General features: G+C 34.8%; 2 long non-coding RNA genes across 2 annotated transcripts; one reads left to right on the top strand and one right to left on the bottom strand.

Moving 5' to 3' along the window:
• Positions 1-455: 455 nt before the first annotated feature.
• On the top strand, positions 456-2,041 carry LOC113292810. The gene is made up of 2 exons (XR_003331881.1): positions 456-669; positions 781-2,041. It is a non-coding gene; the product is annotated as an uncharacterized LOC113292810 (long non-coding RNA).
• Positions 2,042-6,705: 4,664 nt separating this feature from the next.
• Positions 6,706-7,517, bottom strand: LOC113293837. Its single transcript, XR_003332603.1, has 2 exons — positions 7,393-7,517; positions 6,706-7,127 (listed from the first exon to the last, which is right to left on the bottom strand). It is a non-coding gene; the product is annotated as an uncharacterized LOC113293837 (long non-coding RNA).
• Between the last annotated feature and the right edge of the window lie 8,143 nt (positions 7,518-15,660).

A 15,660-nucleotide genomic window follows, 5' to 3' on the forward strand; every position in this document is an offset into this window, starting at 1 on the left:
TTCATCTCACAACGTCTTCTGAATTTGTCTTCATGCTTCTAACGGTAACTTGATGTGAAATGGTACTAATTGGAGAGAAAGCTAGTGAAATAGGGGCACGGATGAGGTTGACAGAGATAGGGTTTACAGTTGACAGAGAAAATCCTCATAGGTGGTGTAAGAGAGAAAAGAAAATTGTTTCTGATCTCCAAACATGAAAGTAAAACAGGTAATAGGTTTATACACAAATAAGATTCTTCAAATTAGTATTTACACGACAATCTTTTCAAAATATGAGTTTACCCATTATTTGAAATTTCTTTACCGTTTTACAAATTTGTTATGCAAAGAACCATAATTGTTCAGCATTTTACAATTTTTGCCATTTTGCAGAAATGTTAAAAACAAAATTAATTTGGTGAATTTTATCTTCTGCAAGCTATAATATAGGATTAGTTTCACCGAATCTAATTTGACTGAGGTTATTTAGGGAGGTTTAGGATAGATTTTTGACCGGGTTTTTCTGGTTGGGAAAACATATATTTAGCTTTATGCAATCTGGTTATCCATATTAGATCTTCATTACTAGAATTTTCGTTTCTGCTAAAACAGATTTGCATTTCATTTTCTGCAAAAACAGATATTCGTTTCTGCCAAAACAGATTTGCTCCTGCAAAGTGAAAATATCAGGTTATCTTTATCTTTTTTATTAACCATTATTCATTTAATCATCTAAAAGTTTTTTCTTGTTATTAATCAACCATTCGGATTATAGTAACAAAATTATTTTTGCACAAACAGAATTCGCAAGAGGATTTGCACATCAATTTTTGCTTTTACATAAGGTAAATTGATATTTTACTTTTGATTCTTGGATTAGGAACTGAAGAAAAGATGATCAAGTCATGGGAATCCTTCCGTTTAAGGTAAGGAATGGGTATTCGCTTTAAGAAACAAATAAATCTGCACAAGAAAATTGGCATTCGTTTTACAAGGTTGCTTATATTGAAGCTACAAGATCCACGATCTTCTGGCATGATTCAGCCGGGGATATGCTTCCTTATTTTTCACTAATCTTATTCCATTAAAAATAATTTTGTGCACTTAATTTTTTTTTTTTTGATTCAGTTTCTCTGACTCTTCCTTGTCTGGTTCTATTTACCATTTTGTTGGCTTCGACATTGCAATAATCGTTTTTTCCAGCAAAAAATGGAATTTGCATTAGAAAGTTGCTCACTATGATGCTACGATCTCCTACATCCATGACCATCAAAGAATCATGCGCAACAGCTTAGATCGATGATGCACCACTATAATGTACAGCTTAAGTTAACATCATTTGTTTGTCTATGAATATTAGTTTTTCTTCAAGCTCGGGGCGGCTATGATGTGGTCGGGCCGCATACTCAAAGTATGTGGTCCCTTTTTTTTGACACGAATATAAAGTGAAAAATAAAGTGAAAAATACTTTTATTACAAAAGTATTTAACTAACTTTTTTTAATTAACTTCATATTTTTTCTCAAAAAGAAAATGTTTTGCAGGAATTTAGAGGGGCAGGTTTAAGTTTATATACATGTTAGAAAAAGAAAGAGACCACATCCTAGCCGGGGCGCTTTTTGTAGGAGGAAGATTGCAGCTGCATTGCAAAGGAGTGAAACTCTTTCTTCTACAAAACAAGAAGACATGGTTGATATTGTGAATCTGAAGTCAACAACTGCAACCGATAATCAGGCATAACCACAGGGTGAAAGATGTTCTTGTTGCACAACTCACAAGTATTAGCTGCAATGCCCATAGTACCCATCTTCTTTCTCTTTCGTCGTTTTATCGACTTTTGATCTGCTTCCCATACTACATGGGAAAGTTTTGATTTTCACAAGTATTAGTTGGAACACTTGTAAACTCTTTTGGTACAGTTAGCCTAATTACGGTGACGATGGACAACGTTGTCCTTAAGTCTGTGCACTAAGTATTAGCCTAGTGTTGTATTTGTGCAGAAACATTATATGCCTAGTGTTGCATATCCATTTGGTACCATTTACTCTTAATTAATTTATTCACAAAATCCAAGAACTTGACCTGTGATTATGCATTTGGCCAGCATTCCCACCAACTGAGAGATTCTAACTAAAAAATCCCTAATAAACCATATTCTTAGAGTATAAGAATTTATCAATCCTCAAGCAAGTAAGTGACATCATTTTGAATAAAAATGATAAAAGAGAAAAACTCCTCCTTCCTGCATGAACTTAACCACTATAGTCGCAAGGTCGTAAGCATTGTACGCCTTCTAACGGATGCTCATTACAACATCGGGACCAAATTACCAAATCTTTTCTAAAATGCGCTGCCGCCGCTTGCAAAGAAGCATTTGCAAAGTAGTTGAACCAAGTGATAATGTTTATTAAAATGACCCATTTAAACCGGAAATAGATAGACCCACTTACCTACAACCAAGGAAACTGATAAAATGGCCGGTAAACATTATTTAAATATGTAAAAAATGGGTAACTTTTATACAAAGGCTAAAATTGGGAAACAAAATTTAAGAAATATCCACATTACCCTTGTACTTCAACTTAAATACAATATTACCTGTAAAAATGTGTAAATGTTTGAAGAGAATTAGAGGTGAAGATAGAAGATATAGAGACAAGGAAAATGATATATTATTAGAGACATCGGGTTACATGGATATAATACATGTATATACATGGGAAAGGAAAACCAAAAGGCATCTGTTTTGGGCCGCACATCTATGGGTTGTAATCCCTACAACACTCCCCCTTGTGCGGTTCAATAAAACTTCATATGCAGTGCTTCATATAAAGTGCTTTGAATGTAGTTCTTCAAATGTCGTCCTCTCCTTGATGACTTGTGCCGAAATCAATTTCCTTACTAAAACTTTGACAAGGGAAAAATCCAGTGGGATAAAACCTTGGTACAACTCTTCACATGTAGTACTTTACATGTTGTCTCTTACTTTACATGTAGTTCATCACATACAATACGATCTTCACAGATCGATGAGTCTAAGTTAATTGCCTCGTTAAAACTTCTTCAGGAAAAACCCATAGGGACAAAACCTGAACTAAAGAAAATAGTGCAATATTAAGCAAACTTAGAACATAAATGGACTCGAATATGTTGCCTCATTCAAACCTTGACAAGGAAAAACCCAATGGGATAAAACCTTGATGAAGGGAAAAGAGTACAACGCGACAGATGCAAGTAAAGGTGATCAGTTGCAGATGATCACTTTGCTCCGTTGAAGTTGACTAGTTGCTTCAAAACTCTTAAGGAAGAAAATCCTCGTGGGAAAGACAATAGCCTTAGCTGGGAAATTACATTTATGGTGTTTATTGTTGTCTCATTGAAAACCGAGTAACAAAACCCTGTGGGAAAAAGCAACCTCGGTGAAGGAAAATAGTTCAACACACCATTAGATGCTCCCCCTGATATCAGACAATTTTCATTAGTCTACTGTAATCAAAGGGAGTTTATCACACATTACTTTGGTGACTTGAATGTTTATAAGATCCTGTTATTGATTCTGGAAGTTAGTTTCCTAACAGACTATCAACATTCATTTCTTTGATTCAGATATTTTCAGTAATATCAACGCGATCTTTATGTCTTCAACGTTCAACATACTTGATGTGTTTAGTGTTGTCTCGCTAACTTACTTGTCTATCCCCTCCAAATCAAATAGTCACTTAGTCGGGCATACCACATCTGCCTGATTGCTTGAATCTATAAATGAGTGTTCAATCTAACTGTAAACGCACTCCGTGGTTTAGAGTCATTTGATTTGGGCAAAAAAAGTCTATCAAGTACTTTTGTAAATATCTTTTATCTCTTGATTCTTTCAGAGATACGTAACAACCACATACACATGATGCATTTCAAGTCCTTTTGAAATTACCAAGCTAACTAATTAGCGGAACTCTATAACGTTCATTACAAGAGAACAATTCCAGGGCTTTGTGAGAAACGTCGCGCCACAAGGCGAGTCTTTTTACTTTAAGACTACTTTCTTCTCATTATGCTTTATGACAAATTAATTATGTATGTCCAATAGGCTTTACACTTGGTTGGTTAGCACTACCACACCAAATACCCGTATATTTTCCAAAGAACTAAGTTCTACCTGGATTGTGTAGGCCAAATATGCTATTTATTTGAAATTAATCAAAATAAAGCATGGTTCTATCTCATTGTGCTCTACTTCTGGAGCAATTATTTATGGATTATATCATCACTGTGCACGCATGATCCTTCAGTTGACTCATGTGCATTCTCACAACCCGTACATGATTTCATTGTTCTCTAGAATCATTAAAACTTCGGAGCGTCCTCCAGTATTGATTCATGGACATAATCAGAGACAATCAAATGAGATGATTTCATTAATGATACAAATTAGGTTGTGCCTTACTCATCTAATTCTTTTCTAGGTGAGCATTGATCGAACCTGGTGGTCTCTCCATCTTCCTTTATGGAGCCACGACCTCAACTACACTTCCACCAAGTGTAGTTGCAACACCTTAGTCTATGGTGTACCTCATACTAAGGATTTCTAACCTTGCAGGAATATTTGCAGCTGGTATGTGTGATCTTATCACTTTAGCAACATCAGTGTACAATCTGAAAATCGATTATTCTTTGTTACTTCACATTTACATTTGTGGAGCACAAGAATCAATATGCGACACAGTGGTAACACACCACGAAAATTCATGTCGTTCCCTTAGAAAATAATTTTTCTTATCTCCCCCTAATGACGGGAAGACTGTCTCACTAAAGTGATAAACCGAAAATCTAGCGGTAAGAGATCCCCTGCCAAAAGTTTAAAATACGAATTATTGTTGGGAAATCCATTTCCAACATAACTACTTAACATTTTTGAAGACACATCATAGTACGATGTGGAGTCGTAATGGCACATATATAGTACAACCAAAAATGCGTAAGGACACGAATGTCAGGCTTAAATCCAGTTACCAACTGGTACGCAGAAAAGGATGACTAATATTGGGTTCTAAAACGAATTAAATAAAGATGTGTGTAATATTGCATATCCCCAAAGTAATAAAAGGTAGGTTGGTACGCATAACCTATTCCTTAGACACCATCTGTAACCTTTGATGGTAGCCTCTGCGAGACCATTGGGTATAAGATGTTCTATATTGATCTTATTAAACATGCAATATTCATCAAGTCCTTTTGATGTAAATTCTCTAGCATTACAAGGGTGGTGAGCCTTTGCACTTTGCTTTGTATAATATGTGATAGGAATTCTACAAAAATTAAACGCATCGTTTGTTATGAATAACAACTGATTCAATGCGTCGAATCATCCACCAGAGCCATAAATCACTTTGAATGATCCACATTATGCGTGGATATATGTTCATTAACAACACTTTATTTCTTTGGAGAATGAGTTATTTATCATTTGCATCTAAGTAAAACAGAATGGTCTCAATCATGTTTCACTAAAGATAGACTTTGTAAGATGAGTGACGTGCTTTCTTACTCTAAAGTATAATAGGGAGAGGCAGTGCAAATCTAGTAACTTTAGAAATCATTGATTATGATAGATGTCGTAACTTCGCATTCTATTAGTTCATTTTCTTATACACTCAAATGAAGTGATGCTCGTGTTAGTACTTTCAAAACGGAACATCGTGTCACAACCAATATGCCTTATGGTTATGTCAAAGTCTTTATGAATCAATCCCAATCATTTCATTGTTGGGGTTAATAAGGATTCAGTAATTCAAGTTCTAGTGATCTACAATTCACTAGATTGACACATTAATTTTTCTAAGAATATGCTTCCTTCCACATTCATTAGAAATAATTTATAGATGCAATCAAATCCATTCTCACTGTAAGGGCAGACATGTGATCTAGTTCAATTAAATAGTCAATTGGCCAGGCAAAGTTCTTGTTGCAGTTGATGTAAAAATTGGTTGCTACTATGATACACATTACATTGTATATATCAACACCTATGATCAAGTGCATTTCCAACTATTTCATTTATGATGGGAGCTAGAATTACATCTTAGCTTCATCCCATATTCAGCTGATACCGGTACTTTGGTGTCATTAATTATTACTGGAAAAAAAAATACATTTACGTCTCATGATATATATGTTCCTTTTCACATGCTTTATATGAGTACGTCTAACCCTTATCACTTCGGGGTTCTTTCCATTTTCAATTTTGCTACATTTAGCTTAATTTGAGAAATTTATTTATCTCAATAGGCCAAGAGAATCTCACTATACATGTCAACCACTTACTTTAGGTTGAATATATTATTAAAAATAATTAATTCTCTTGTTTTCATACTTCAACATATACCGGTTCGTTAGTATTATGGATGAAGTAGAGAAATGTAAATTTTCTGACTCATATCATCTTTTGCGAGTTCTTTCACAAAAATTGGAATACATGTGATTTTATTTGAACGTATGTTTTGAAACTGATATATTAATAGTCGAGCAAGTGGATACATTTCAAGGAACATTCAAATTTTGGGAGAAAAATATCAAGTGTACAATAATGGTGTTCAAGTACTTCTAAACCCCAAATGAATACATTGAAATCGAGTTGGTACAACCAATTAAATAAAATACACCATTCAACTATAGCCAATATCATGTTCAAGAGAACAAATAGCATTAAGACCAAAATTCTTAATGATTGAGATCAATAAAAATAATTTAAATTGACCTTTTATATGTTGTTAACTTATTTAAGACAAAAATAAACAAAACCAGACATATTTTAAAAAACAAATAAATAAGCCTAGCGAGTAAATAAGACTAGCATATAAAAACTCGCGTTATAGTTACATACCTCACATTTCATTTTGGTTCCCGCCATATATAAACAAAACCGAAACACTCTTAGTCGCGCACGGTCCAGTACTGGAACAGGAACGGACCTGGATGGACCGGATTACATGGGTCGGACTGTATCTGGTTGGACTGGGCCAGATAGGTTGGTCCGGTTGGAGTAGGTGGAGCGGTTCTGTTGGATTGAACCAGACCGGGATGGACTAGGGCTTGATACAACTTGGATCGGACCAGTACTCCTTCTCCTTTGTTCTCTGAGAATTACAATCGCTCCTATCAACAATCCCACATACGAATACAGATTATAAAACTGAAAGAAATCGTTTGTACTGTGGAATACATAATATTATAAAAGAGTAAATTGAAAGAAATCCTTTGTATCGCCATATAAGACAAATCAAGATTAATTCCCAATCAATCACATCCACGGACATACGATTATAATATAAAAATTAAATCATTTGATTGATTCTGGTAAACTTAATTCTCAACCAATTCATTCCAGGGAAAATTTTAAAATGTTTTGTGTAGAACATACTCAAATCAATTCTCACGGATTTGATTTTATGATTTTTTTTTTCTTTTTCTTTTTTAAAAAGATTAGAGAAAAATGGATCCAATTTATTTGATTTGATTCCAACGATTTCCAACGCACTGTATTTAATAGCAACCCAAATAAAAAAAATCAAAATCCATTGCCGCAGGGTAGAGCTCGTGCATGATAACGTGTTTGAGGAGAATTAGAGGTGAAGATAGAAGATATAGAGACAAGGAGAATGATATATTATTAGAGACATCAGGTTACATGGATATAATACATGTATATACATGGGAATGGAAAACCAAAAGACATCTATTTTGGGCCGCACATCTATCTATGGGCTGTAATCCTTACAACAGTAAACACCTATTTTGAAAAAATTTCGTGCAAACATTAATTTGAGGAATGTACAACGGGTAAACATCCATTTTTTAAAATTGCAATGAAGATGGGATTAAGGATTCACTTGGGTGTTGTACATGAACATGTAGCTTAGGTGTATGAGAGTTTTGGTGCTTGGGCCAGGGGTGGAGCCAGCCCATTGCAAGGGTTGGCAGTTGCACCCCCTTGATTTTTGGAATCTATACTAGGTCTTCCGTTTTTCAAGCCTAAAAAAAGTGAAACAAAGTTTGCACCCCCTAAAATCTCAGTGTTTGCACCCCCTTAAAGTCTAAATGAAAACACTTTGCTTGTTTCTCTCATCACAGCAGAAGAAAAAAACAAAAAACTTAAAAGTCTATATCTTCTTCTCTCATTTTTTTTTCTTTTCCCGATTATATCACGAAATTTAGCGCCTAGGTAGTACGGTAGAATCAATTACACTTTCTACCTGCATGCTTTTTTCTTTTCTTTGGTGTAGGTTGTTCACTGCTCGGTAGAATCAATTGCACCCAATGACTCATCACTATTAAAGAAAGTTGCCCTCCATCTACCATCACATCTACTCTATTTGCAGTATCTTGGTGGCGTTTAGTTGCTACCAATGTTTTTTTGCTAGTCTTTTTAGTTGCAGTAAAAAAATTTTTTTTTGCACCCCCTCTCTTGAAATCCTAGCTCCGCCCCTGACTTGGGCTAACACTTTGGTCCATGTAAGTCCAATAATACTCGTTGCACGCATTTGAATTTCCTTCCACATTTTCACTTTCCATAATAGCTCGACTAACCATGTCCTCTTTATGATCCTACAACCAAACAAAAGCTATCCAATATTTACAAAAATAATATTATTGATGCCTCGAGGCACAAAATGTGTAATTTGATTTAATATAGGACATTAAAGCACTTGAGATGTGATAAAAGACAACAAAATAGTTTAGAAATATGCCTTATTAGGCACCGATCACAAAGCAGTCTTGTATAACCAAACCGAGCTATCTACCAGATAAGTTAACTTCAATTGCATCTCAAAAAATATTACCAGCTAAACAATTTCATCACCATCACATACTCCATTTATGTAACTCAACTGTGAGTCCATTAACAATCACACAACTCCAATATAAGAATCAAATAACTTTACTAAGTTTACTGATAAGAACAATTACCTCAATCATTTAGCCTTCATTAACAACTTCAGATGTATTCAAGACAACACACATGTCCTGCAACAATCAACACACACACCCAACCGATTCTTCCAATCAATTCCAACACCTTAACTGCACATTTTTTGTTGCTTCTTTAAAACAACATCTTTTCACAAAACCCATCTCTTGTTCATCAACGACAACATCTCCTCATCTGCTATTCTAATTCCACCATTAAAGATTCATCAGAAATTCCCAAACAAAACCCTAGCTCTTTGATTAATCATCAGAACGACTTCAATACAATAATTCATCCACAACCATCGTGTTCTTCATTTATCCGCAGCTCAATTCTTCCATGGATGAAACCCAACTCAACCCCTAGCTTCCTGATTCAATCCTCAAACAACACTACAGCTTCAATCAAACGTCAATTAAGAACAAACCCATCTTCTAACTTCTTCTTATTCATCCTTAATTGAATTCTGGAATTCAATTACAGAAACCCTAATAATTTCTCATTTATTTCTTCTTCATAATTCATAACACCACCACTTTTTTCCTCAAGATACACGGAAACCTCAACTCCTTATTTATCTACACAGTTAACTCAATTGATTCCCTCGAAATCAAATCCCAATTTCGTCTCTCGGGTTTACTAGCAGAAGAAAAGGGAAGCAGAAGAAGAAAGAATGAAGAAGAATAAGAAAGAAGAATGAATCTTCTCGGTGAGGTGAAGATAAGGCCGAGCAAATTACTGAGGCACCCACGCTCTGGATAAGGGCTGCCAAGTCAGTTTGTCTACAAAATGACTAATCTTCCCTTCATACTAATCCGATGATATCTTCTTCGTCAGGTATCCAAATGACACGTTCGAGTAGTCCAATCCGCGTAAATTTTCGAGAGTTATTCAACGGTATTAGTTTCGTATCTAAATCGTTGTTAGATTATATTCTATATTAACTAATCGAGTCATTAGCGGCAAAATCGTCTCCTGACTGGTCTAATAGCGTTGACGAGCTTGTTGTTCTTTACATTCTCCCCACCTTATACATTTTCGTCCTCGAAAATCAATCCATCCTTTTGGTCTTCAAAAACTCCCCACCCTATAGAGAAATAATATCTCTCATTTAACTGCAAGCAACATGAAACAAAGCACAAACCTATATGGCTTCTTACAGCTAGAATTTGTGGCTCTAGGTTCAAAAGACTATATTTTATTTCAATAAATCACTGGTTCTAAGTACATTAGAAGATACTCTATAATAAAGTTTCTATACGATATTCAGGATCTATCAAATATACTAATCTCGCTATTTTCTAGTATTGGATTGTCTATGCGATCATAATTTTTAGACTAATTATTCTTTAATCTCTATCAACTATTAGATTATAATACAATTGGCTTATCCTATAAATTTACATTCCAATAAATAAGTATGTCTAAGTTCTTTGCGCTAAAATTTATAGTATAATATCTAAAATTTATTAATTTAATTCCAATAAATCCAAATTTGATTTCACGTAAATCTATAATATATGATATTTTAAGTTACTGTAATACAATATATAAATTTTCCAAATATTTTATCTGTTAAAAGTTTGCTATCAACTTAATTACTCAAAATACTATTATCAACTGCGTTATTATTCTCATCATTCTTACTAATATCGTTATTGTGTAATATTTCTAATAATCTTTAGATTTTTCTATTAATATAAAGTATTCTATTAATATACGAATCTATTTTCTTTCAAGTCTAACATTGTTCTAAGCATTCAAATACTATTAATACTACTTCATGTATATTTGTTTTACTTTAGTGATTTATCGAATCATTTGCTGGACTAAAGATAATTTGGGTATAAGTTTACTAACAAGTTTTAATCTTTTAATTTTTACGCAGTATACAATAACGTTCTTAAGTCTAACCTAACAAGTCTTATATTAACTATCTGGTTTCAATGCACAAGAAAGTACTTCTAATTTTTATTTACTTTACTAAATCTGATTGTAGATAATTACTAACAATTTTGCGTAGCTACTTAATTCTAATTGTTACTTTTATCGTTATACATTTACTAATAAGATCTTTAATTAGATAAAGTGCAATACAATACTATTTGATAAGTGTTAACATTTCTTTTGTTATGATTATAAGTGATCTTATTATCAATTATTATTATTAGCATTAATGGTCGAACTGTTATCTTAACTAGTCTTACAACTTAACTTCATTTCCAGTTTATATAGATTAATGGTTCTAATTACGAGAAAAGGTACTCTGTTAGTTTCTAAGTAAAATTAGAGATCTATTGATTAACTAATAGAAGCAAGTCCTCCTTTTATGAATGGAAATCTACGCTTGTAGTTGGCCTGTCCAGGTGTAGATGGGGGAAAACGATTTGCTGGTTTTTAAGGAATTGAGGAGACGACCGTACGGAGGAGACTCCTCGAACCGAGCGAAATGTTAAACCTCACACAGATGCACTGCTGCAAAGGGGGTGCTTTAGATTCGAGAGACTAATCTGTAGTACTCTGGCCTAAATCAAGACAATGACCGTTCCAGAGTAAATTCAGTCACAAGAGAGGATGGGTTGATCTGTAGGAGGGAAGCTGAGAAATGTGCGGAATCAATGGTAATCAAAGATTGTGGGCGTGTGAATTCCGAATACGATAAGCTCTGAGTGATTGAAATTGCTTAATTGAGAGTAGTTGCTCAATTGATGAGTTGATGATCTCGTGTTGTCGATGAGACGTGAGATTGATGATACTGATGATGCTTCAATCATGATTCAGAGACTTATTTATATTGCTGGTATTGTAGACACCATGATTCCATGAAGTGTGACAGTTGATGGAATCAATGAGTGGGGAAGTGGAGATCGCGTTGGAAACCAGTTGCTCAACGTGTGGAGACTTGGTCGATTTTCCACCCACTACCTCGTGAATTCCTTCAACTGATTGCACGACTTTCTCACATTCCATCGAGTGTTTGAACACACGTGCCGTAGACCGCCAGACCAAAACCCTAAGTGATATCCCCCCAAGTGACACGATTGACGTCTCGTGATTTGTTAGTCAATTGATGGCTTCGTGGTTTGATGGGACGATGAGTCCATGTAGTCGTTGAGTTGAACATGATGTTCTGAAACTCATGAATTGAACATGTCATGAGACAGAGGTATAGTTCTTATGATGGAGTGAGCAAGTATTTCTCATTCGATGGATCGTTGAATATTGATTGTTGAACCAATATTGAGCGAATATTCCTCATCTGAACAAGTGTTTCTCATGTGATGAATTGTTGAATATTTGATCGTCTGAGCATGTGTTGCTCATATGATGGGTTATTGGCAGCGTACCAAAAATATTAATTAGAATACTGGTCGTTGAACCGAGCATAATTAATAAAATTAATGACCATGAGGTAGTCGTAAAATTATTAACGTTAGAATCTGGAATGATGATCCTTGGATTCAGAAACCCTAATTTGATCAATTGATGATCAATTCATGGTTCGTCAGAATTTCAACCATGGGACGAAGGAGGGAGCGACTACATGGGACCGTGGATAACCATGTAGTCTCCATATGCTCACGTGAGCAAATACGAAGAACTCCTGAAGAGTTGACGATTTGTTGGTGGAAGAATGATTAAATGCTGGCTTTGTAGTATCAGATTCTCGCAACAATTATGTCTCAGCGAAATTATCAATGGAATTGCACAATAGCGTCGCAGAACAGTTTCAAAAACAACGTCAGCAAGTATCATGAGAAAGATGTGATAGTCTTGCGAAAATTAGAGAGCTTGCAAAGTTAACATTTGTAAGGTTGCGAGAATGTCGCAAACCATATCCGAAAATAAAGGACAGATTAGGTGTCATCCACTATGTATTTCCTTATAAATAGTCATTCGAATTGTAGAGGAGGAAAGATCTTTTCTTGAATGAGAGACAAGTAAATAGGAGAGAGAAAGTTCAGAACAAAGATCATTCTTGATTTTCTTTATTTTCCTTGTCTTGTAAGAACATTCATAATTTAATCAATAAAATTAAGAGCGTTAACCTAAATAAGCTGATCAACAATGAAATCATATGAGGGGTGTAGTGTAGGATTTCCTGCAACTACATAATGGCGCTAGAAAAAGGGACGAGTGGAAGATTATTCTAGAAAAAGCTAAAGATTGATATTGAGATTTGTGGAAATTTAAAGTAGTTGATTAAGAATTTTTCATAATTTCTTGAAACACTGTTAGCATTGAATAAATGGCTAGAAGAAGAAATACATCCGAACAACCAACTACTATTAGAAGAAGCAAAAGAATTGCTAGAAGAGGGAGAAGTGAAATGGAAGAAAATATAATTCAATCACCAATTCAACAAACACTAGTTCAAGAGAGGAATACAGATTATGACAGAGTGAGCGTACACACTTGGTGATCAAATTCAGTAGAAGAAATAGAAGAAGAGCAACAAAATAGAAATTACAGACAGGAAGAGAGAAATCAAGAAGCAGATGAAGTAATAATTCATGGAGGTGAAGAAATTGGAGCGTTAGAAACATTGATACAAAGAATACATGAATAAAGAAGATCTGAGGCAGAAGAACGTGCAAATTTAACAAGAGAAAATCACGAATTAAGGATGGAGAATATCATATTGCAGAATAGAAGATCGAGAAGTATTACAAAATCATATTCCAGATCAACTAGAAGAGAAATGAGGCAAAATTCACCTACAATCAATGTTGGAAACAATATTCAAGAAGAAATGTCAAATCCTAATGAAGAATATCACGAAAATAGAGAAAGAATTGATGATCGTTGCATTCCACAAAATGAAACTTTTGATGATTGGCAAATTGGAGGAAATCAAGAGAACGAGCAAATTCAGAGACAAAATAACCAAGATGGCGAAGGAAATCAAGAGGAGGGAAGAAGAATTTTACATGTGAGAAAAAATCAAAGAAATCAACAGATAATTGAAGAAGAAATTGAAAGACATAATGCTGAACAAGCACGTTTAATCTGCGAACGTGAAAGGTTGAGAGCGGAAATGAAAGAGCAAGAGCTTCAGGAGAAAATTAGCCAGAACAATCATGACAACCGAGAAAGAAGGCGTATACAAAACCGGAATAATGATAATCTCAATGAGGAGTATGATAGAGTGAAGAGAATGGCTGAAAGACAGCGAATTGAGTTGATAAGAAATGAACAAAATTATGGAGGGGAAAATGAACGACATCATGACTTGCGAATTCAAGATAGGGATGAGGAAGAGAATCGCAGAAGAAGACGAGATGATGATAATGAAGAATAGATACAAAATTTCGCAAGAGAAGATAGACGTGAACGCAGAAGAAGAGAAGCAAAATTAAAGAGACCAATGGGTCAAGATTCAGGAGTAAATAAACAAATCTTGAAAGAATTAGAAGAAATGAGAGGAATGCTAAATAACAGAGGAGAAGTGGGTAGAAGACAATTGAATGAAGCAATAGAAGAAGCTGTGAAAACTCCATTTACAAGGGAAGTACAATTAGGAGGAATACCACCGAAATGCAATTTGCCTGCATTAACCAGCATTTTCGATGGAACAACTTGTGCAATTCAACACATTAAAGCTTATGTGAGGTGCATGTTACAATGGGAAAATCATGATGCGGTATTGTGCAAATATTTCGCATCCAGCTTAACAGGAGAGGCGTTAAAATAGTTTGAAGGTATACCAAAGAACACAATAACCTCCTTCAATCATTTGCAGACCACATTCTTGGGAGCATATATAAGTAATAATTCCTCACGACCTGGTATAGAAGATGTGTTTGGATTAAAACAAAGGATTGGTGAAAGTTTGAAACACTTGACTAAAAGATGGAGAACTATGTGTAGCGAAATGGCTGGCCGTGTAGATGAGAGATATCTCATATTATCATTTATCAATGCTATGTTTGCAACAAACCTGTTGTATGTCCAAATTTTCAGAGTCAAGAATACTATTACAATGACTGAATTGCGAGAACTTCAAGAAGAATACATTGCTTTGGAGGAAAGACAAAATGAAATGGAATCATATCCAGTTGCGAATACCAGCTCACAAGCAGCGAATGCAAGCTTATTACCCAAGCTAATAAATACAGTGGCGAATACTTCGCAAGTACAACAAGAAAAGGTGACAGGTAACAATCAGCAGAAGTTGGTAGCTATGGGAAGTCGAGATCAAGAAGAGTATGAAAGAGAAAAAATTTCTACAGTCGTGGAGGAAATAACAAGATTCAAAGACTCGATCAACCGCAAGAAACTTATGGAGGTCAAAGACCAAACTTTAATAGAGGACAAGGAGGTCATAAGGTAGTATGGGAAGAAATCAAGATGCCACCTCTAAATGCAAGTGTGGAGAAGATATGGGAAGCTATAATCTTGATGGAAAATATACCAACACCGTGGAACATGGGAACGGAACCACCTCCAAATCACAGAAGTCATGAATTTTGTTCTTATCATCATTTTCATGGACATACCACAAACGATTGCAGAAATATAAAGAGATTATTTTGAGAATGATAGATCAAGGAAATTAAACGACTTTCTGGTAGGGCATCCACAACCTCAACCATTACCACCACCACCAGAACATCACAAAGTGAATACAATGAAAAAGAAAGAAACATTCTTCATAGAAGTTGGTGCAAAAGCAAAAAATCTATTCTGTCACTCTATCGTACATTCATATAAGACAAT

This window comes from Papaver somniferum, chromosome 7 (genome assembly GCF_003573695.1).
Source record: "Papaver somniferum cultivar HN1 chromosome 7, ASM357369v1, whole genome shotgun sequence".
NCBI classification, from domain to species: Eukaryota; Viridiplantae; Streptophyta; class Magnoliopsida; order Ranunculales; family Papaveraceae; genus Papaver; species Papaver somniferum.